Source organism: Zonotrichia albicollis, chromosome 1, assembly GCF_047830755.1.
Source record: "Zonotrichia albicollis isolate bZonAlb1 chromosome 1, bZonAlb1.hap1, whole genome shotgun sequence".
Taxonomy (NCBI): Eukaryota; Metazoa; Chordata; class Aves; order Passeriformes; family Passerellidae; genus Zonotrichia; species Zonotrichia albicollis.
In genome coordinates this window covers 12,560,732-12,585,873 of record NC_133819.1, presented here as the reverse complement: position 1 = coordinate 12,585,873, position 25,142 = coordinate 12,560,732, and the positions used below count along the sequence as shown (strand labels likewise).

Sequence of the window (25,142 nt, the reverse complement as noted above, 5' to 3'; positions counted from 1 at the left end):
GAGAAGATGAAGGCTTTATATTTCTAACTTTGTAAAGCTAAAATATAAACACCACTGACTGAATGCATAGGCTCAGCCTGTTAAACTAGAACAGATCATGAATTCAGTTACACACACAACGCTGTTTGCATGATGTATTTGATGGTCTTCTCCAGCTTTAGCTTGTCCCAGGTTCCACACAGACAATTTTTGCACACCATTCAGGGAATCACCGTTTTTATGGGGACTGTATCCCAACTTGCACCCAATCTCAGTAGAATGGGGGTTTTTTTTGAAACATTTTGCCTCCCCTTCTTTTTATATCACGCCAGAGAGAAGGCAGTGAACATCCTAAATTTCTTGTTTTAGGACACTACAGTACTGAGATTCTTTAGCATTCCGTGGTCCAGACATTGCCTTACACATTTTGAACCAAATTGACACAAGAACAGTTATCTTAGTGTCATGGGGGACCACTTGTCCATAAGGTAAATTTTTGTTATGTAGTAAGGATGTGGCCAAGCTACTCATGAGGCTAAGAGGATGTAGAAAAACCATATTGGGCTTCAAATGTAATTTTCTGACCTTTTTGTTATTTAACAGTTAGAACGCATCCATAGAAACCAAATATTGCAAAGAAAAGAAGTAAATATTGTGTTCAAGGACAAATTAGACAATTATATAAGTATGAGTAAAAACAATGGTTGAGACTGAACTTTCATTCCAGAATCCCCTAAGCACATATCTCAAAGAGAGAAGATATTTCAAAGGAAATGTCACTCCAAGAAAATGTTCCATGGCAAGTGTTTGATACACTGGCAGGAACCCCTGATCTGACCTAATGATAGACATAAGAATCCATGAATGTCAAATAGAAAAGCTATTTCTGATCTCTCTCTTTTAGAACATTTTTTTTTCATTTTTGAATGTGTAGAATTCACATGAACTTTGTATTTTTTGAGTTTTACATCACTTCATTCAAAAACTCTCAGATGAATTCATGCTTTAATTTCCTTGAACACATCTTTTTTCTGTCAACTCAATCTTATAAGCAGTTTCTATTGCCTTTTTTGTGCCAAGAAAGTTGCTGAAAATAATACCTTAACTATCAAATATCCTGTTCCTTACAAGATGCATTTAGATTAATGACTTCTGAAGATCTATCCTTCTTTAGTGGTTCAATTAAATTGTTTTTAGAATTAATATTATTTATTTATTTTTGGTTGTTTTTTGTGCTGTATACTTTTGGACACAGATTTGTTACTCACAAGGTATCACAAGGTATATTTTTTCTGCTTTATAGTTTGCATCTCATATTCTAAGAATCACATTTTTTCCCCCTGAAAAGCTTTTCATTTGCATGATCGCTGCAGCCCATTACTGTGATTTTTCATGTCAATTGACAGTCTGTGGAGAAAAGCTGTTCTGTTTTGAAATACCAAGAATTCTTTTTACACTAGCTCTAAAATGCTTGCAATACCTCAAATTTTAACCCAAGCAAATCTTACAAAAACACAACATAAAATCCTTAAGACTAGAAGCAGAATTCCACATTCCATTTGCTGCAATGACAACAGAGATTAATATGTTACGAGTTAAGCTCTGCACAAGGTGTACATAGGCTTTGCCTCTTAATCCTGTAGCCCTGGCTAGCTAAATTAAGCTTTGTCTAGTGAGAGTTCTTCAGTTCAGATGTTGTGCTGACAGAAAAAAGCAAACAAACAAACCAACCAAATCCCAAACCGCTCAACTGTCACACAAGTTTTCAAAGAGAAATGTGATATTAGAAGTTAGAGTTAGAGTGAATCTAGGCAAGATCTTAACTGAAAAACTTGCTCAACCATTTTCAGTCATGATACTAAATGAATATCTTGATACTCACATTTGATTATGGAATTTTTGCTAAACATTTTGCATTTCATGGGTTAGATGCTGTATTAATATCATAGAATCACAAGATTGGAATATTTCCAAGAATGAAGATTTCACAACTTCCTTGGGCGACTTGTACCACTGCTCTGTCACCCTCACTTTCCAAAAGTGTTTCATAATGTTCAGATGTAACTTCCTGTTTTTAAATTTGTGCTCACTGCCTCCTGTCCTTGAGGCAGCTTGTCCAGAACTTGTCTCTATCTTCTTTACTGCCTCCCTTGAGATATTTACACACATTGGTGGGGTTCCCTCTGAGCCATCTTTTCACTCTGAGCAGCCTGCTCCCTTCAGTCTTTCCTCATACAAGGCAGGCTCCAGTCCCTCAATCATCTTAGTGACTCTTTGCTGGCCTCTCTCCAGTAGCTCCACATCCCTCTGGCCCTGGGAAGCTCAGAACTCTGTATTTCTATATACTTTTTGTGCTTCAGTTTTGGCAGGAGCTCCATATTCACCCACACAGAACTCCTGATATTTCAGTTTCCCACTCACTGGGACGGACAGCTCTTGAGCTTGGAGGACAAGATTCTGAATACAAATTAGCTTTCTTGGTCTCCTTTCCTCTCCAGGGTCAATGGTTCATGTTCATTACATGGTCATGCTTATTTCTTCCAAACTGTATTTCAATGTTTACTTCATCCATGTTTATTTAACCCAGGTAGTTCATGTTTGCATCATGAACAAAATCCTGTTAAAGTATCTACCTTCCATAATTTTTGAAATTACATTACATTTTTTCAACAATACCCTTTATTACTTTTTCCCCTAGTTAACAGGTAATTAAGAATGAAAGGACTATTTCCCATATAAAGATTGTATTTCATTAAAACCTTCTTTCTGTTATTCACACTGCATACATGTTTTATAGAGGAGCCCAGTGATTCATACAGAACTAATTAGTGGCTTAATACCAAATGAAAATCTATAGAGAAACCCTAAATTTACACCACTGTACATGAGGTCAGAATTTGGCTTTTGGTATTTGTCATAAAGAGCAAGTCAAATGGCAGCCTTATACCAACCTAATCTAAAGATAAAAAGCATTCATTCCAGTCCATGATTTCAATATTAAAGCAGTGCATGGGGAAAGGTCATCACAATTAAAGGCATAATATAACACTGAAACTCTGAACAAGTGTTTGTGCTGCTTCTCTATCTCAAGATTTATGTGATTGACTCTTAATTGGAGACCTAGGGTTTCATTTCACAGCTTGGACAGATAGGCTATTAGATCTCAAACAGGAAGAAAACAGCAATAATTTGTGTGCATGTAATAGAGAATCAAGATACTTTTCAACCTTTTATGATGATTAATTAAAGAAAAAAAAGAAGATTAAAATGCAGAAATTCAATGTATTTGGTGTAGTAGTTGTGTATTACTTTATGATGGCAAACAGGACAAAACAAAATCTTTAGCGCATCCACACCACCAGACATGGGCATTATGGAATTTGCAGATGGATGCGGAACACTGGCATTTCAACAAACTGAAGGATCTTCCTGTGTTTTTGGCCATAAAAAAGCCACCCAATAAAAAATTTTATTCAGGATTTAAGCTTCTTTGGATACCACTGAGTATGGAGATATAAATGATTGCTTAGTTATAGCTGGTAATTAATGTAAGGATGAGAAGACATCATTGAAGTGCCAAAACTGTGAGGCTGGGCACCTTCAATCCAGCTGCCTACATCCTACCATCCAGAGCCTAGCAAGGTGAATTATACTGGGAGCCAAACTGGTGGATATCACAAATCTCCAAGGCCTTCCTGGATTACTTGCATCTCTATCCATGTTTGTGGAAAAAGAATCTTAACAGAGGGAAGACTGCCTTTGCAACCATGTTGATTGTATTGTACAATAGAAGCACAGTGGATAAATAAATATCTTACCACATTGTGACATATTGTGATATTGTACAAGATTTTTCATCTCCTTTTTTATTTCTTTTTTTTTTTTAAAAGAAAGTTGATTTCATTTGTAGGGAGTCTGACTATGAGACATAATATGTACAATCTCAGAATGATTTTTTGCAAACTTATGATAAAAGAAAAAAAATACCAGCAGCTCCAGACTACATCTGTTGTAATGTAATGAGTCCCTCACAAATCAGGCGGCCTGGGGCAAATGGCTTATTTTTCTTGCTTCTTTCATATGTAAGTAACTTCTTTCAGCTCAATAACTGAGCTTCTGGGCTTTTACTTTTAATGCCTTTCATTTGGTTTCTGAGGCTTCTATTTTCTTTCAGTATATTCCAAGGCCAATAACATAACAGCTTTCAGAAATGTAATGAGCAAACTTCTCAGCTTTGCATTTGCGGAACTGCAGTTGGGGATGCTCAACAGAATATTAAACTAGAGAGTTATTATTCCACTATATCATCTCCACTCTTCAGATGAGACATGCAGACACAAAAAAAAGGGCATATCAATGTGGCAACTGAACTGTGGGTGGATAAGCATAGTTAGATAGTGTGCAGCTGAAATCTAAATCCATCAATCAAATAAAATTAAAACCATAGTCAGCACCTTGTGTCATAATCTCTGTGAAGAGATAATCAAACCATTTGCTTCAGGTGGGAAGAAGGCAAGTGTGCTTAAACAATCTTGTGCTATTGATCCAGTGCAATTCTGAGAACAGCCTCTGCAGTGTAATCTCTAAAGCTTGACAGATTGCATTAGTAGATACACTGAGATCACTGAGACTACCTTCCACATCAGTAAAATAAAACATATCAAAAATAAAATAATAACATTCTTTAGAGTAGGAAAATCATGGATTGGAAAATACAGAGAGGGCATGCACATGCCTTCCATCAGTGAAGTATCTGAATACAATACCCTTTTGAGTTTAGGAAACTCACACGTTTGGGTAGATAAGTGCTTGGAAGGTGTGAGAACAGAGGCCCAAAGACCCATGTAGTCTCTCAGAATGCCTGCATCTAAAAACTGAACTGACTTGCTCAAAAGTCAGGGTATACATTTTTTTTTTTCCCTACAGCCCTTTACTGAAAGGAACAGGCAAGTCACAAGGCATTATTGTGATTTCTGATCTTTTTTAAGATAATCTTAGCAAGCAAAAATCTTAATTACTTCAGGTTTAAGTGAAAATATCAATAAAATGAGCTCACAAAAAATTCAGCAAATTGCTGCATGTATAGACACTCACATATCTCTAGGTTAAAATATGAGTTGCAATTAGACTGGTAAAAATTATGCCACACACAGTTCTGTTACCTTGCTATATGAATGGTGCAATTTGACAGAGCTTGGATAATTTTTCTGTAGAACTCTGCTGCTTTATACAAGAAGAAAAATTGACTTTTCAACTTCACTGACTTTATATTTTATTTATTCACTGTTTTAATTTATATCACAAAGTTCACAGCATCACTGGACTTTGAAAGTTGAAACTCTAATAAAAACTATTCACTTTCATATTTTGTGCATTTGCAGCTGTAGAGAACAGCAGATAAAGATTTTTTTCTTGTTGCAGTTTCTTTATATAGGCATTTATTATGTATGACAATATCTTGAAGGGATAAATCAGTAAAATTTAATTTGTTCACTCATGACTGTAAGGGAGAGAATACCTGAAGTCAAGTGTTTCTTTCAGCTTCATAAAGTAAATGGACTTTAGTTATCTGAATAGAACCTGACTTCTCATGCTTTCCATTTCACCTCGTTATTTTAGAGACAGAATGGAATGAAGTTCAGATTATCTTTCTTTTAAATTAGACCAGAGTTTGTTTGAAACAGATGAAACTGAAAGAGAACTGAAACCTTAAGTAGTTTTTAAATAGACCAACCTTCATGCAGTAATTGAAATTATTGCTATATTCTTCAAATCCCAAATCCTTCCACCTTCCCATTTTTCCTTTCTAATGTTTGATTTTAAACATTTGCATATTTGACCTAGAGGAAGGTGAGTACAAGACCAGAAGCTTCATCAGCGCTTCATTGTGCCATGAATTCATCACAATGTTTATCCCACTGTAGGCTGTCTCCCCATGGGCCTGATCTGAGGGAGAACGGAAATTCTGTGCTGTGGCTCCAGGCTCAAGGAGGGACTCAGTGCCAGGTGTGAGGAATTAGTGCAGAAATCCTTGGAGCTGGGCATGGGAGGATGCTGCCCTGCTGCCTGCAGATGCAGTCCTTGGGACACAGAAACCCTGGAGCAGCTGTGAGGAAGCAAAATGTTTCCTGATGTTGCTTTTTACTTGCCATTTTCAGGTTTGCTGATACTGAGGAGCTGCTTAAATCCTCATTCTGTATTTCAGGAGAGCATGCTTGCAAGGAACGTTTCCTTGTCATAGGTATACTGGAAACAAACACTGAAGATTTCTTTTAATTTAAATATTTTCATGATGCCACTTTACTCACAGTGAAATGGCTTACTTCTCTACAGTGCCAAGCTTCTATTTCTACATTTTTTTCTGCATTTTCTGCATTTTGAAAGTCATATTCCTTCTCTTAAGTCATCACATTAAAAATTTTCCTCTGTAAAGATATATTTGTCTTCTAAATTTGGCAGAATAACTGAGTATGGTAAACACAGAGAAGATTCTAAGGTCACATCCTCATGGGGAAAGCTAAGTTTGTCTCTTGGGTTTTGCCATCAACTAGATGAAATTTAAGTAAATGGAGAGATCATTTTAGTCCTTGAAAATGCATCAGTTGGAATGGGCAGAATAAGAGGCTGCATATGAAACATTCTGTGGGGGAGATTTCACAGTACACTGATGATCCAGAGTCCTGTCCTTGATTCTCTATGAACATGGCAAAAGGTTTTGCATACTAATGCAGTTTTTTCTCTTATGACAGAATGATTTTCTCCAGGCAGTGATCAGTCATGTCTTCCATGTTCAGATTTTCCATGAATTGTACTCTCAAACATATTAAACAGGATTGCTACTAATTTTTTTTCCTTGCAATTTCAAATGCAATTATTTCAGTTTGTTGTGGACATTTTGTCAATACAGTTATGTGGAAGTCCTGCTAAAATCTCTAGTATACCTCTGTAATTGAATCAGATCACGTTGTCAGTTTGCAAGGAGAAATTTCTGCCAATTCTGGTGGTGAAAACTGCTTAAAAATTACTCATATGACAAGCCAATGGAAAATAATGAATTACTTATGCAGCCAGCTAAGCTTTCTTGGGAGGGGAATAGAGAGTGATGTTTCTTTTCAGGTTTTCAAAGAGTAGACCTGAATATCTGCTGTAATAGAATCCAGGAGTGGATAGAGCATTTCATTGAACCCATTTAACAGCTCTTTTCTCTCTAGTATATTTTAGCTGGCCTTAGTGCTCTATCACTTCTTTAACTAGAATAACTTTACATAATGTGCTAACTCTAGCAAATACTGAATTGTGTAAAAATAGCCTTACCTTGAATTACTGAATGCAAGGTTATATAAGTTGTTAAATATGGGATAATTATTCTACCACAGGATCATCAGTGGCCACATGTGCTTCACATAAGTGAATGGAAAGATTTAAATTCACTGTTTTAAGAAAAGGTCTCTAATGAGCTCTTAAAATTTTAATACCTGAACAGAAAATGTGTTCTGCACACACATCAGCTAAGGACAAAACTGCTAAACTTGGTATCGCGAAAATCTTCAGAAGAAGAGGAAAGTGAGAACATGTGAAATAATTGGCTAATTCTGTGACAAATTTCAATACATAACTGTGAAGGGGGTGAGAGAAGTCCCCTCAAACTTCTGCTGTTGCAACAGCCCACAGTAACTTGGCCACACAGGCTCACAAGGACTTGGCCTTTGGGAAATTCATCATTTAACAGAGAGGAAGGGAGGAGATACCTATGGAAAGTCAGCAGCACAAAGGATGTGATGATTCAGCAAAACTAAACTCACAGATTTGCCTGTGTAGAATAGGACTCTGTTCTTTATTCAGTCACAATCTGCACAGCAAGGAGCATATGGGCGGGGGGTGAGGGGGCATCATTTGTCATCTACCGACTAACATGGTATATAGCACATTTTTTCTGTCTTTTCAATACATATGAAGTTGAAAATTATTTGAAAATTAATAAGGGGAAAACTGATCCACTCCACTTCTTTTTGTCTTGCAAAGCTTGTAGTTCCCTGCACCTGATGGGGGGGAGGAAAGTATGAAGTAATGGCAAAATTCCTAAGGGCATTCTTTCAACTTGGCAATCAAAAAGGAATATTATCAATCAATTGCATTTTCTGCTAGAATGCCCTTATATTATAGGAAAAAAGGTGGAGAAAATACTTGAAAAATGGCAAAATCTCCTAAGCACCTTTCTGATTCATATTGACCAATGCCACTGCACTTATCTTCAGGCTGTGGAAACTGCCTGGACCATTCTGTCAATATGCAGACAGTCTAGTTCAGCTCCAAAAGGGACAGAAGTTTGGAATTTAATTAGAATTAAATTTTTGCAGGGACTATACTTGGACAAACTCAACAAATATAAACATTCTTAATTAAAAATTTTGTACAAATTTATTTTCAAAATTCCAAATTTCTAACAGTTTCCACAAGCTAAGAGTATTTTTTCATTATTTTAAAATACTTTTTTTTTCTAGTGCAATACCAGCAAAAACATTCTTGAAGTCTTAGTTCAGGTCAGGACACATTTCTAGCAATACTTAGTCACGGCAATGAAAGTGCAATTCAATCTGACGAAATTTGTTCATTGTCTCTGTCTTAGCCCTGGGATTAGATGAGATGTTCAAAATATGCATTAAAATATGAGAAAAGGTTACTTCAAGCTAAACATTTGTGTTCTATTTAAAATTTTGTTCTTCTGTATGTAAGTATTTTCATAAAATGGTATTTGATCTGTGGTATGCCTGAGAAATAAAAAGAAAAACTAGAGATGAAAAAGTATTAAAATCAGGTACTGTGTTAACACAATTTGAAAATAAAACTATTTCTAGTACTTTGTGTGTCTTGGATTAAAGAGAAAAAGCCATACAATGAAGGAAACATATCATGTCCTTCTTATATAGTAAAGAGTTATTCAAACCTTTAGCAAGGGGAGGGCATTTGGGTTAGTGCAGCTATGTCACATTCTATGACAAATTCTAGTGTCCACACATAATCCTTCCCTCTTAATATAGTACATTTCTTAGGGAGAAAAAAGGATTTCATAAAGTTTTATCACCAAGTTATTTATCTGACCTTCAGCTCACAGATGCTTGCATATGTTTTTTTTTATATTATTCCTTTCTAAATGTTTTAGAGTCCTAAATAATTACCTTCTCACCTAAAGTATTAAATATGCAGAGGCTGACTTTATACTTGTCTGTATCTATTGGCTGAAATAAACACAAATAAGAATATATGGGGCTTTTGTTATTAATTCTGACTGCAACTTTTTGTGAGCTTTGGTCATTTTAACAATAGTGAAAGCACAAACAGTAGCATCTGCCAGAGAATATTGTGAGTAGCAACACATCAAACAGCAGACAAGTGTGGAAGAAATCTTAGCAGTCCAGAATTACATTTTTACATAATCATCTCACTAAGTTGAAATCTTTGAGTCTGAACAACAGTTCTTGAAATTAACTTCACTTTTATTATTGAATTCTGCTTTTTTTTTTTTTTCTTTTAGGTGCAATAAAGCTCCAGATTTCCAGTTCCAATTATTTAATTACTAGGTCTATCATATGACAGATATAATTTATGAAAATAGATTGCATTTAATTATTCAGGCAAGGTCTATTCATTATAATCTTCTTGAAAATGCAGATAGAAACTCCTTAAAAATTTGTAATAGTGTGCTATAAAGAGCTGTTAAGCTCTTCACTACTGGCCCCATCAGATATTCTAAGTTCAGGGGTTTTTCATTGTGTGTTCTTTTAGGCATCTCTTACACCTATAGAGCATGCAGGAGGCAGTCAGATGATTGAACAAAAGAGGAAAACAAACAAAAAGAAGCTGTATCTACAGTAGGTCTCCAAGTATCCTGAAAACAGTCCTCAAAAGGTTTTTTTGTCAGAGGACAGTGAAAAGGAGAAGCCACCAGCCCCCAGCTGAAGGTACTTACTGGTCACTGAACTCAGTTACCTGGTGGTCAGTACAAAGTAGAGTCAGGAGACTTTTTTTTCCCCACCTTCTACCCACCCTATTCAGGCACAGAAAAAGAGTGGATGGAGTCTTGCCAAGCCTCCTTGCTGTGCCTCGAAGGATTCATGTACAGTGTGGGCATGGTGAAAGCTGATCCTGTGGGATGAGCTGCAGGCTCACCTCGCTGGATCAGACATCTCATCCTCTACACCTTGGGCAGAACTTTTAGGGCAGTTTGTCCAGAGCAAGTCAATTGGTAAGTGTTGCAATACTGCCAGTCACTGGCAAAATAAAGTACAGAAAAGCAACTTTTGGATATTTTATAGATTTTTATTCAAATAGAAAAGCTGGGGAGGCATGGAAGTGTAGCTGCCACTCACAAGGCTTGGGGTCTCCATTCCCATTTGCATTTTGTTTCTGAATGATTCAACCTGAACTCATGGCAGTCACCTTGAATGGGACAAAATACCTTAGGAAAAACAGAGATTGCAAGAACTGCTTTCAATGACTGAAAATGAAAATAAAAATATGTCTGGCTACTTGCCAAAATTACTTGTTCCTGAGTGGAACTGGAGAAAAGCCAAAAAATCTGGCAGCTTTGCTCTGAACGTAAATATTATCACAGAGCTCTCATCAAAACTTTGTAGAAGATAAAGCCGTACCATGGGAGCAAAGACTTCATCCAATTACACAAATGCCATTTTGTCCATTTTCCCTAGGAAAAGTTAGAAAGCGGAAAATACTCTTTTGAGTGTGCATGGGTTATAAAAACAAAGCCAAATTCTTTCTCACTGGGATTGTATCTCAGGTGTTTCTTACATCTCTTGTCCAGCAAAATATGCATCTGCCCCAAATTTGACAAGTGCAGTTAGGCCAACATGTCAATGCTGAGCATTTTAGCTGATGACCTGTATTCAGCTCTAATTTTTGGCTCAATTTTAAAATGGGATTGAGTGATCTAGTTCACAGTCTGTGTGCTCAGTATGTTTAAGGATGGACTATAAGCACTAAATCTTGATAAAACTATTATTCACAAATCCTCAGAAGAACAAATAATACTTATTCCTGCTGCTTCTTAATATGTGTGACTATAAACATGCATTTCTGCTAGATTGCAACTCCTCTATTCATCCAGGTTTAAGACGCCATTCGTAATGAAATCAGTAGAGGCTGAACCCAAACAACTGAGAGTAGAATTACCCCAAATTGACTTAGTTCAAATTGAACCAGATTTACCTATCACTTATGTTGCACAGTCAGGTGGCCCTATTTCCTAGCCCTGCAATCAGGACACTATTGACCAGCAAGAATAATTTTCATTTCATCTTATTGACATGAATGACTCCTGCAGTACAGGGGGACTTTTTGCTGGATTTTTCTGTTTTTGTCATTGTTGTGGTGGTGGTGGTGGGTTGTTTGCTTTGTTATGTGGTGGTGATGGTAGGGGGTTGTTGTTTTGTTTTGTTTTAGTTTTTTTTTTTTTTTATAAATTTCAGATAATTCACGGAAATAAGAATCCTGAACTTAAAGATGAGGAGCTTAGGCATGAAGGTGTCAAGCAATCTGTGACAATTAACTATCTTTCAGCTTTCCAAAAATTTTGGAAATGCTCACTTTCAAGAGTGAGTTATGATTAATTTATATCTTTGTTTACAGCACTGGTAGCTCTTTAGGAGCCTTTAGTACCTAGCTTCTTTTCTTGAATGGGATATGTGTACCTGGGAGTATGCATGCAGTTTGCTGCTTTTCAGTGCTCTATAGTAAAGCATCTCATGGAGATCACCCCAGTTTCCATTTATTTGTTTGTTTTTTTTTTAATCTCACAAGAAAGTAATTCCCCGGCATATGATTTTTATGGGATCAAAGGTAGATGAGACGAGTCCTATGATGACTCCCTTTTCCATTCATGAAAACATTTCTCCACTTTTCCTTTCTATTGTCACTCTAGAATTTCCATCAACAAGTAAGGCACAGACCCTAAATTTGAAACTCTGTGGCATTCAGTATAATAGGAAACAACTACAATATGCATTTTTCATACTGCACCAAAATTAGTGGTGTTCTAAACCAAAAAGTACTCTAAACCAAAATGAATAAGGACAACAAGAAGAAATATTAATGTTTAAGACAGTAATTTTAAATGTCACTCACCTATGCATATTGCACTGCACTACCCTTGGTGCAGAAACCTTTGTTAAAAAATTTAACACAAAGATGCCGCAGGTTGTTGCTCCCTTCTACATTGTAATTTAGCTCTATGATATACTTGTTACCTAGGAAACAGATTTATGAGGAAAGTATGGGTGATTGTGTAAGGACTGATTTGGATTTCTTGTTTTAGAGTGAGAGTTTTTTTCAATTTTTCAGGAGTTGAATGTATATGCATATTGCTAAATGTCAAAGAATTTCCAAAACTCTTCTAGGCTTTCATATTAGTTTAGGTATATAATACTATACTACAATTACAAAACATAATAAAGACTGAATTTTTAAAAGACTCTTAATAAACTGTACAGCCATGTACATATTGAGCAGCTCATTATCAACACTAATGAAGTCACTAATTTATCCTTGCCGTGATTATTCATGATACTACAAACTTTCTAAAAGCTTTAGCTGATCTAGTCATAAAACCAGGTATTTCTACCATAAAAAATTCAGGTATTCAGAAATGTCTTGTATTCAGCTTCCAGCCTGTATGACATTACATTCTGGTGGTTTCAGTACATCTATGCAGACCACAATGAATTACACCTTAAAGGAATTCACTTATTATCTTGAGCCAAGTGTTTTATTACGGAAATAATTCCCACTTCATTTGATTCAGAAAAACTAAAATTTTTATGCTGTCACAGGTTGTTCTGACATATATTAAGATGTTGAAGATGAAAATTTCAAGGGAGAAATACACACATTTTAAAGATGCATTAAAGGTATAATACATGCATGTATTACACTTGTTATAGTTTTTTAAATCTAAACCAATGTATTAATTCATCAAAGTACTTCAATGAAATAAGTATCATATATGTTAGCATTAGTAAAAGTGAAGTATATTATCCAATAAATTTCAAGTAGGATTTTGAGTATGGAATTATTATTGTGCTAGCAAAAACCTTTTCTTTATAAGATTTCATTACCCTTCTTGGCTATCTGCTTTCATTAATTCACTCTCTGCAACCAGCATGGATAATGTCTCTATAATGCATTAAGACACAAAGCAAATTAGCACAGTTGCTATAATTTAAATCCAGTAAATTCCTAAAATAACTTCCTACAAATGCTACTGAAACAAAGCAGAAAGGCCAAAACAGTGTATTCCCATATGTTGAAAAACCTGCACATAGCTTTTATTTACTTGCCAATAATATGACTGTGCAAAACTTATGGTAATAAAAATCTATAATTCAAGCCTCATGATCACTCTTTGAATTTTCAAATATTGCAAGAAATTGCTGTTGTGCAGGATTGAAAGGTCACCCAAAAATACTGAAAAATTGCAGCCACCTCCCTTTTTAACCATTTATCTCAAAATTTGGGAGACTTCACACAGATCCAGTGGCCTTTTCTGTGGTTTTGCTTCCACTTTTCTCTTTGATATCAGTTTTTTGTAGATTACCTAATCAGTTTTGAATAAAAAAAATTCCAATGGTAGTGTCCATAAGATATTATTTCATTTTCTTGAAACCTCCCAGGATATTTATGGTAGTTTTAGGCCTCAGTGATAAAATGTTTGGACTTATTGAAAACTATAAATCTAGGGATTTCACCTTTTTTTTTTGCCTATAAATCTCAACTGAGATACAAAACAACCTTGTATTATGAAAAAAATCAGTTTAGTGCTTATGTAACTTACAAGTATTTCAAACCCTATGCATGAATGAAGACAACATTCTTTTTCTTAGACTGAAATTTAATGAAGCAAAGAACTTGCCTAATGCAATTTTTGGGATACTTTTGTTAAATACTGAAAATGAACCATGCTTATTTTATGTATTTATAGCACATTTTGTTTTAATTTAACATCATTTGCAAGGTTTGGTTCTATTATATGTTTGATTATACTCTGGATTTAGCTTTAGATGTCCATGGAACAGGACTGTGAATCATCTTCCACTGTAAGATGCAATGGACACATGTAATTTACAAAAATAACTGGCTTGTTTCTTCTATAAAATCTGTTGCAGCTATTTCACCTTTCAGGCCTCCAACTCCCTTAAAAACATCAAGTAATCTAATGCAAAAAAAGTACTAACAAAGCTGGTGTGATTGCAAAATCAAGAGGTGGAATGTAAAGCATTTAAAGGTTGGGAAATAATTTACTTTTCTTTTTAGAAAAACATTACCTTGGGGTTATTTCATATAAATCTTCTTTTGGATACAGACTTTGGTGGTTTACAATTTTTTATCTAATATCATCACCTTACATACATAGGACAATGAACATATCTAAGAATAACTGTTTTTTCCTTATTTAAACTTTTTTTATAATTTTCCATTCCAAAAGTAGTATAATTGTGCATTTACAATTTCGTATGTACACTCAGACCACACTCGCTAGGAAAATAATCTGTGTGGGGTTGGGGATTTTTTGGTAAGGTTTTTCTTGAGCTAAAAGGAGATCAGGTTTTTGGATCAGTGTACACTATTTATCACTTTTATGGGAAGGAGCAGAGCTCCTCCTAAACGATTTTGCTTGGCTCCAACATTCCGCAGGCAGCAGGGCTGGGCAAGGCACGCCCTGTCCCAGCCTCTCCTCTTTGTCCTCCCCAGTGCTCCACAAGGAAGGACACACAGCCGCAGAAACCATCTCTGTGTCTTCCTGAGATGTCTCAAGTTGTGGTTTGGCCTGGCCTATCAGCTCTGGAAAAACCTCCATCACTGAACTCTTGTGCCAGAGAATCTGCTCCTGTAACCAAAACCATGATAAAAACAGCAGGGCTGTGTCTAGCAGCATTAATAAAATCTTCTTCTTTTTTTTTTTTTGTTAAGGATTTCATTCCAGCCATCAGATAATTTTGGAATTTTTTCCATTTTTCAGTCTGAAATTTCTTTTAAGTGAAAACCAACATGCCACGTTCATTTTTCCATTCATCTCCTCTTCCACCCTCTTCTACCTACCCCTTCCTTTCCCTTCTAGTTCATAGAGAGAAATGGATCTGGAACTTATGGTCAAAAGGGTAAGAACTGGATACATCAGAATTGAATTTAGCTGCTGCTCTCTTTCCCTTGCAGAGGAGAGTAATGTTTTTGTACATTAAATTAAGCTGTTGGCTTTTGGAGTTTGATTTACAATGGTTTATCTTTTAAAGGGAAAATCAAATAAAACAATGATTTAGTGTGTGTAAATATGTATTTTAGAAAATAATTAAAATATTCCCTTTTATTTAATAGTCTGTACATGAAAATAAGTTTTATTCTCTGTTTTTTATTACTACTAAAATCAATTATTCATAAAAATAACATTAATTACTATTAGAAATTCAATACTTGAAGCATTAGTTCATTACTGCAGGAATCCCAAAATGTAGTGATTGCATTGCATTTATTCCAGATTTACTCTTTTGAACAAATCTCAATCTGTTTTTCTGTTAACAATATATTTAACAATGTAAGAAAAACTACAGACTAGAACATTACACCCTATGAGATAAGGAAGGTATTTGCTCAGGTGTGTGAGTGGAAAATAACCCAACATATGAATTGACCGCTGTGTTGGTGTGAGTCAGCTTTAGACAAGGAATTGCTACCAAAAAAACTCTTCCTCTTTTTATAGGTAGCATGAAAGAAAGAAATGGAAATAAATCAACAATTATATTTGCTGAAAATCAGATCACATCAAATACACCATCCCTTCTGACATCATTAGAAAAAAAACTTTTAATGTCCATTTACAGTTCTGGGAAAATTGAAAAAATCAGAAAATCCCTAATCTCATCTGCACCATTCATTGGACCTTTAACAACAGTAGTGAGGAGTGACATTGAACACCATGAAATTCATAAACTGGATATTTCTCTCTGAAAGTTTTAGGTATAGACAGGTTTTTTGCTACCTTGTAGGACATTAAGACGCTTTTCTGATTAGCAGAGTGAGAAAAAAATAGCTATTCCATAAGATCTCTGGATTCCCTAGAAAATACACGAGAAGAACCTGCCAAACTTATTTTCTTTCTCTTCACGTCATAAAAACTGCAGTAAAAAAATGAGAAGTTCATCTACTGAAAGAATGTATCTAATTACTATAAAAAAATCAGAAATGGCACAAACACTTTCTATTAGTGTTTCTGAAAGTTAGAAGTGTATTTTTTATTAATACTGAGAAAGAAAAACCTTTTTAGACTTGTGAATATCATGTCTGGTATCTTTACTTCCTTGAGAAAACTCTCTCTTCCTCTCACAGGTGATAACTGTTCTAGAACAATTTTTTGTTGTTCTTTCCTAATTGAAACTCTTGAGATTGGATCTAATTTTAACTGTATTTTGTTCTTTTCTGCTTTTACCTTTCCTAAGTAAACTGTCCTGGTTTTCACTTAGGATAGGCTACCTTTAGTGTTTAAGTGGCTTTAAAGTTCAAGAGTTGCCTCTGTTGCTCTCCTTTATACATGTTTCTATAATGTTTTTGATAAATTACCACTATGATCAATGTTGCATTCTGCTGTAACTTTTTCACCAAGTTTTCAATTATTTTTTAAATCTAATTTAGAAAGAATGCTACTATGAGCAATCCAAAATATCCCTCTAGCTCTGCTTTCTGTCAGCAAGCAGAGTATGAAATTCACTCTTAATATTATCCTTGAATATTAAGAGTGAAATTATTTTGAAAATTATCTTTGGGCTTGGTGATCTGCATCTGTGGAGATTTCCAAGACTCATCCGTACCAATCGCTAAGCAGCCCCATCTGAACTTTTGCTGACCCAGTTCTGAGCCCCTCCTGGATTTCCTGTCACCCCTATGACTCCGTGCTGCTGTGATTTCCTGAGTGAGGCCAAGACCCTGCAACTTCCCTCCCTGCAATCTTTCCTCAGGTTCTGAATAAAAAGAGGGCAAAAAGAGTCACTGAAGAGCTCCAGAGAATGTTGCTTAGTCAGTTTTCCTAGTTCTCCTAATTCCTCAATAATCAAAGTTCCAGATTCTCCTATGATTTGGCTGGCACTCAGGAATAAAAAAAAAGCTGTAACTCATCATCATGATTTAGAGAATTGTAAAGATCTATGTCAACTTTATAATTCCTTTTCCCTTATCATTACTAGGAGACTTTCAGGATGTCTGTCCCTATTTTTCCAGACAGAAAAAATGTGTAAGTGAACACCTCCTTTTATATTTTCCATTCCTTCATTTGCTCCTGATAAAGTGACTTTCAAATATATTCCATTTGTTTGCTCATTAATTTGAGATTCTTCTTATACTTGCCTTGCTTTTCCCTAAATTATATTGATAATAATTATAAAATATAAATTTGCACGTATTTTGTACAACAATACTATAATAAGTTATCACTACTTCCAGGAGCAAGCAATAAATTTGTTGAATGTTTTTAGAAGCCACTGCTTGAAAGAAGTAGTACAAACATATAAGGTATCATAAGAAATCAAAAACAAATTAAGCAGGGAGACAGAAAAAGATCCAGCATAAATCTATAAATAAGAAAATGAAATACCTCTTCAAGAATTAAAAATGGCCCAAGACAGACTCTTTCTTAGGAATTGATCATCCAAAGTTTATTAGCTCTTAATATTGTTAAATTCATCTAACGTTCGGACCCTTTGAGGAGATATGTATGTTTTCATCTTCTGACAGGGAATTCTAACAAATATCTCCAAAAAATGTGTATTAAAAATCTCATCTTCCCCAAATGTGTCTAATTTGTGTAAAACAAATATCTGCAGATATTTAGCTCTTGTAAAGTTATTACCCACGTTACTAATTACCTAAGAAGTAACTATTAGAAGTAAAATTAATATAAATTAGAAGTAAATTATTTCTTATGGGTTTTCTGTATTTGCAAAATTATAATTTTCCCCCTAAATATCTCTTTGCTATTTTAATTTTATGCTTTTTACATTCTGAAATATAATGCAATTTGAAAGGACTTCCTTATTTAGAAAGCAGCCATATATACCACCAAAAGAAGACATTTGATGACATAAAGACTGGCATCTGAGTTCTTGTAATTATTCCAACCCACTGGTTTTATTTATTTCTCTGTTGGATGTTGGCACTCTACTACACCATTTTCTTCCAAACTTTCCATATTCTAAATATTATTGTAATATTTTTATCTTTTTCCTATCTAGGACATTTTCCATTTACAGCTGTGCCTGGAGCCTTTAGGCCCCATCTTACTGCACCTGATTGCTGAGCTGGGAGCATTGAGCTCAAAATGCAGAGCAAATTAATCTCTTTTTTTATCTTGGCAGACAGGACTGACATTTTCCATGGGTGTTCTCCTTCCCAGTGTTTGCAGTCGGACAGAAAGTGGCGTGAGGATATGGGTTCAATGAAGCATTAAGAGATCAATTACTTGCATCTGTTACAGTCCAGTGTTAAAGCTGAGAAAAACTCAGGCCAGATCAGATCCATGTTGCCCTCCTGGAAAATTTACTCCATGACCAATCCCACCCTGTCCCCTATTCCTCATCAGTTCTACCTTCATATCAGAGGCACAGCAAAAGAGGCACTGCCTCTGTTAGCAGCCAGTTTTAAGTGTATCACACATCCTTCTGTTCACTTCAGCTTCTCTGGACTATAGCTGGAATTTTTTTTTTCTTGTTTGTCAGGGTTTGCTTCTTTATGTTATCTGCTACCTACATTCTAGAGGAAAAAGAATCACAGTAGCCAGGAGCACAGTTACTTTGAGACTCAGCCAGGATGCACAATGATGTATCATTAATATTTTACCAAAGGGCTTTTCCTCTGGCCAGCAGCACCTTACTCCTGCTCCTTGCACCTTGCTCAGATCATTCAGCTGTAGCCAGCACTGGATTGCAAACAGAGGGATTTTAATGTGCTCCTAACAGAAAAAGCTTTAAATAGCAGTTAAATTTAAAAAAGGTAAGCTAGTGTCAGTAACCTGTGACAAGGAGAGATAATGATTCACCAGACAGAAGGGCACATTTTTCCTACCCTGTTGTTTGCTCTTCTACTCAGAGCAAGTAGGGGTAGCAAATTCTGCCTCAAAATTCTTTGGATTCTTTTTTTTTCCCCTACTGTTAAATAAGACCCATATCAAAAATTGCTTCAAGTACTTTAGCTTTGTAGGTGATTAATCTCACAGGAATTATTAGAAAAAAAATATATTTTTGAACTGCATTTATTGAGGTAATTTGGTGTTTTTCGTGCATTGTTATTTATTAGCATTTCACAGAAACTCGTAATAATAGCTCAAAATCCATAATACTGTCATAAATCTAGAAAAAAGTTAACTTTATCCTCTTACTTTTTGTTACACACTTTGCTCCTATAAATCTTTAGCATTTCTTCCAAAAATAGAAACAATATCCCACTGCATTTCTCTGAAGCAGAGAAAGGCTGTGGTGTTACAACTACATCTGTGATTTTGTCCATGGCACTGGTCCTTCTGCTTCAATTAAGTGGAAGCCCTCGCTCCACTGGAAGATCTAAATTCAGTTTGGATACTGATTAAAAGCTTGTTGCTCTCAGGGGAAAAATGATTTGGTGGCTGAATTGCTTAGTTGTAGCACACTGCTGCAAGCTGATTCTGCATATTTCTGGTTGTTCATATTGACATTATTTTCCATCTGGCGATCTCTGTGTTCACAGTTCATTTACACTTGATGCCCCAGAGACTGTTTTCTTGAGCAGTCATTTTGTAAAAATACAGTGAATTAAATCCAGTTCTCTGCTGTGCTTTGGATTCTGTATTCTCATAAAAGCACTTTATAGACAAGGACCCTTTTATTCCTGACAATTAATCCCTTAATTATGGTTCCTGTACTTATCTCAAGGTTTCTGTTCCTCAACAAATGAGAAATGTGATTTATTATTTGGGTTCGGGTTTTTGTAGGGTTTTGCAGGAATTTGGCTTTTGTGGCTTTTTTAAAGGATATGTTAATGTTATTTGTTTTCCAGATCTGTCCTATACCTTCACTAATCGCTTGAGACACAGCACAAGAATGAATTATTATGAACTGTCTTTCTGTCTCCTGACAGGTTTGCTTGAAAAGCAGCTTGCCTGAAGCTGAATTCATCGCTATTCCACTTATCTCCAAGTCAGCAAGGGACAGTTTTACAAATCTCTAACATAAGGCATGAAATAGAATTCTACAGCAGCACTGATCTTCTTTGTAATTGGTTCTGGCCAAATGAATGGAGGCTGGTGGACTGCAAACACAAACAGCACATTTTGGAGTGTTTTCTTGAAATGTTAACTTTATTAAAATCAGTCACTCTGTGAGAAAAACAATAATCTCATGGAGAATCAACTCTCCCTGATTTATCTTTGTATATGCTTCAAAATACAACCATGTGGTGAAACATTCTGAAAGCTGATTGCTTTTACTGACTTGTGTGAGCCATATTAATATTTTTTGACCATTACATCTGTAATACATTACTGCTAATAAACTTTCTTTTAAGAAATTATGCAATTAGTTTACAGTCCCTAAAAGACATTACATTTTCTCAAGGCAGAGTGCTTTCCTGTGCAGGGATGGTCTCAAACACATTTTCCTAATAACAGCATTGTTAGTAGTAATTGACTTATACTCATGGCTTGAGTCCCATCTCTACACTTACATGAACAGAAGCCAAGTTTTCAATGACATATCTATATTATAAACTACATGTGATGACATGTATGTATTGCTGACACAATCATCTACATAACCATACAATCAGATGGACCCTAGTGTGGTTCCTCTGCTGTCCCAAACCACAGGCAAGGGCCAAGCCAGTCCTTATGATAAAGCCCTTGGGGCTGGAAAGCCCTTCCTTGGCAGCAGTCTGAGTATGGTCACCTCTGATCACTGTGCAATGTGGGTTAACTTTGCACATGTGAGTTCTGCCACACGCCTTTGGATCTAGAGAAGATGTTTAGTTTCTATTTTTAGTAGTAACCAAGCAGTCAAAGTCTTCCTTCATCAGGGAAGAGTTACAGACCCAGCCTGATATGGCCCTCCTGCTTGTTGGGAGCAGAGACCCAAATAGCCAGAGCAGTCTGTCCAAATAACTTAGTAAGGTTATTGGCTTTACTTTGGCTCTTGCATCTTGCTAAAGCAACACTTAAACACTGAAAGAATCTTTTTGTGCTCATCCTAGAACCCCTTACCTGAAGAATGCCTGCTGAAGAAATACTTGTGGCAAGGAGACAAGACCCTAATCCTTGGCACAGTTTTCAAACCTGTGTGTTTGGAAATTGGCTAGAAGTGACTCTGTGCCTGGGTGTGCTTTGTCCATGCTGAAACATCCCTGGGTTCTTGAACTGTGCTGTCACTGAGGAGCAGGGTCAGAGATCAGAAATATGTTTAAAGAGTGCTGTCACATGCCAGCATTCATGACTCCTCAGTTACACCTGCAGCCTTTAAGGGTCCTGTTTCCCTGATCTCATGGCAGCTAAAAACTGACCTCGGACTGCTGCAGCTCATTCACCTGCCCAAGGACTTTGAGATTTGTCACAGGCAGAACCTGACTCAGAGTGTTTTATATGCAGGTGGAGTGCACTGAAATTCTGTAGCTATAACAGAATTATACAGAAACATAGAAACAGAATAAGCTCAGCTGGAAAAGACCCATCAGGGTCATCAAGTCCAACTCCTGTCTCTGCACAGGCATTCCAAGAAGCACAGAGTCTTGTCCAAACACGAACACAGACACTCAGAAGCTGCCTTTGCTCTCAATCTCTATATGAGACACCAAAAGTTATGGGGAAAAATTTCAAATCACTCACGAATAAGCTAAATCCACCCTTTTAAAAAAGATTCTTTTTTTCTTTCTCCCACAAGTACTTGTAATTATTCAGAGAAATTTTGGAAGTTAGACTGGAAGTAACTCTCTATTAAAACCAACAAGATGTTCTTTGTACAATTTAGGGTTTAACATTATCAAAAAGGGCTGAAGTCAAAATGCAAACTTAAGACTGTTTGCAACTGTAAAATTTTCTAGCATTGTAACAGAATAAGAGACTGGTAGCTGCAAATTGCAGTCCTAATCCTTAATGTAATTTAACAATTACTAATGCACAGTAAGTTTTTTCTATTATTTTCTTTTTAGTTTCATCAAAAAGACCAGATCAAGTGCAAACTGCTATTGTAAGGATTTTTAATCAAATGCAATTATATAATTAATGATACACTACTAAGCCATGGCAGTCCAATTACCATTGATAAACATTTCTTCAGGGGTCTCTAGCTCTTCATAGTGAAGACTGGCAGAGAATGGATTCCTATTAGGCAGCTCAGAGCCCCTTGGGCTCTGTCATAGATAAATAGAATTTTACATGCTTGTACTGCTCTTGTCTTATTCTAACAGCTCCCCTTCTAGTCATACTAAATAAGTTAGGCTTATTCTGTTGAAGGCAACTTAAATTCTGCATGAATGCTATAACCAGCAAATGCAAATGCTGGAGCACAACAGTGTTACACATTGTGTTTTCCTCTAGTACCAGTAAATTTCAGGTTAGACAATTTTACTGCAGTTGAATTTCACAGTGCTATGATTTTAATTTAAAAAAAAATTCAGGAAAAAAAACTTATCCCAGGAAAATTGTAGTTAAGCAGCCAACAGTCAATGCTCACACAGATTGAAAGTGATCTACAAGAACTGAAACTTGTTTTGCTACAAGTATGTTAGAGATAACATCAGTGTCTCTTCCTCTCAGGTAAACTCTCATGAAATAAACAAGATGCAACAGCTTTGAAGAATCATGGAAAGGCAGAGATAGAAAGAAAACAAGAGGAGGGGAAAGGACAATTTGTCGGGTTATCTCGGCTGTTTGAGGGGCCTGGAAAGGCCCGAGGTGGCCTTGGGGCAGCCCGCGTATCGAGGGACGAGAAGAGGCTTCAGTTCTTCTTTCGGTTTTTATGTTTATTAATTGTTTATCTAAAAGATTTTCCTTCAGCCGAACAGAGATCTTCTCAGCAGTCAGCCATGAGCACACTGTCCCGTCCTCCGGACAGCCACGTATCTTTATACCCATTGTTACATGTACAATATTTATCATTTTTCCCCAATACCATTTATTCCTATTGCTGGGTGCACTTTCAGTAATAACCAATCCAAAAGTGCCACCATGGCCAAAGAAGATGGAGGAGAAGAGGAAGAAGAAGGAGGACAGGACACACCCCAATTCCTCCATCTTACTTCTCTAAACCCCCCTGTACATAAATCCTAAACCCTGTGTCTCACCCTCTAATTAGCTAATCCCTTCACCATTCACCCCGGTGAAGCCCTCATCCTTGTCGTCTCCTGTGTAGGACCAAAGTCCAGCCACCAGACACTTCTGGCAACATCCCAGGACTCCCGAGCCCCCCAAGGTGGTCTCGGTGGCTCAGCACCTCAGGACTGAGATCCTGAGATCCGACAACAATTATCTAAAAGTAACTGATTATATGAACTCCCTCTTCCCAAATAACAGAGGAACACAGAACATAGTGACAGAAACAAAAGCTTTGCAAATCATAGAATGGTTTGCGTTGGAAGGGACATTAAAGATCATCTAATTCCAACCCCCTGCCATGGGCAAACACAATTTTCACAAGATCAGGTTGTTCAAAGTCCTGTTCTACCTTGTTTTGAACACTTCCAGGAACTGGGCATCCACATACCCATTTCTCTGGGTAATCTGTGACAGTGTCTCACCACTCTCAATATCTTTTTGTGGCACATCTATCACGGGTCCTGAATGACATGGCTTGTAGTTATGTTACTAGGAAATATTTTGTAGAGCTATAGGTGTTGGGAGAGGGTTTAATTCTGTTTCTTCTGCAGATATTCTTGGGCTTAATCCAGGACAGAGCTATTCTGGTAAGGAAGAAGGAAGGATGCAGAGCATCTCATGCTTTTCACTTACAAGGTTGAACAGCTGTCACTGCATTTGCTGCTAACGAGAGGGGCTGCAGGCCCATTGCTGTGCTCCAGGAACTTTCCTTACTCCTGCTGGGGATACAAAGCCACCAAGAATTATCAAGTAATAAAATCCTCATGAATGTGAATGTCTGTGTAATTACATATGTATATCTATATATATCAGTTTATATTGACCTCTGAAATGATCCATGGAGTTTATTACCCCGGACTAATTCCTGTCTTTCACCTTCTTCTGTGCCATGTTGGAGCTATTTTGCTGCATGTACCAGTAACCATATAAGCCATTATTTTATAAGCCAAGTTCTTAAGAAAATAAATGGAGGAAAGTCAAGCAATTTGTGTTACTCTGGGGGTTTTTATTTCTTTCTATTTTTTTCCCCTTATTATTCAGTTTTCTCTTGAGATTAAGAATTATGCTTTGTAGTACATTGTTAAGCTTAGAAAGATTGTTCCATACAAGGAGGGAATATATAACTTCTTACACACAGCTTTTCAGACTTACTCAGCTGAGTTACTCTGATTTAGTCCAAAAGGCTTTTGTTCCTCCTGCCACTGGTGCTATTGCACACATTGTTCCAATTAGAGAGCTATAGTTTCTTTATGAAGCTGGCTTCTCATTTTACAGCCAAAAGTGATGTGTAAAAAATGCAAAATCAAGTATATATTGTGCCTATTGATTGTGTACCTACATCACAATCAGTCATAAAACTTAATCACTACTATGAAACCTCTTCATAGAATTACTGCTTCAAAACTCTGAATGAATTAACTGGTCCCTATACAAATGCCAAACTTATACATCTATTTTCCCCAAATGCATAGTTTTTATCTACCTAATAGTGAAATTGCCTTTTTAAAAATTTATTATTATTATTTTAAATATAATACATCAGTATATCAATTGACACTTAATGGAAGATGTGGACAAAAATAGTTCTTGATCACCAAGTGCTGGATTGGCAACCTGCACTGTTATTGGCTACTTCACCACCTACAGAGCTGCATAATGAACAAATAAAAGGGGGCTGCATGAATCCTGGTGTCTCTATCTATCGACAAAGATTAGTATTGACATCAACATAGATATATGTCTCTCAATTAATGTGAGAACTCCCATAAAATTCCCTTAG

At 36.2% G+C, this 25,142-nt stretch overlaps 1 long non-coding RNA gene across 3 annotated transcripts in view; it reads left to right on the top strand.

The window, feature by feature from the left end:
- The window catches only part of LOC113459985 (uncharacterized), an 81,538-nt gene extending 56,698 nt beyond the window's left edge, over positions 1–24,840 (top strand). For 2 of the 3 annotated variants that reach the window (XR_003381605.2, XR_012583477.1), the window contains one exon: positions 20,140–24,839. This is a non-coding gene — a long non-coding RNA (uncharacterized LOC113459985). Of the gene's footprint in view, positions 1–20,139 lie in introns of all 3 variants that reach the window. The other variant, XR_003381604.2, reaches the window with a different exon arrangement.
- Positions 24,841–25,142: the final 302 nt, after the last annotated feature.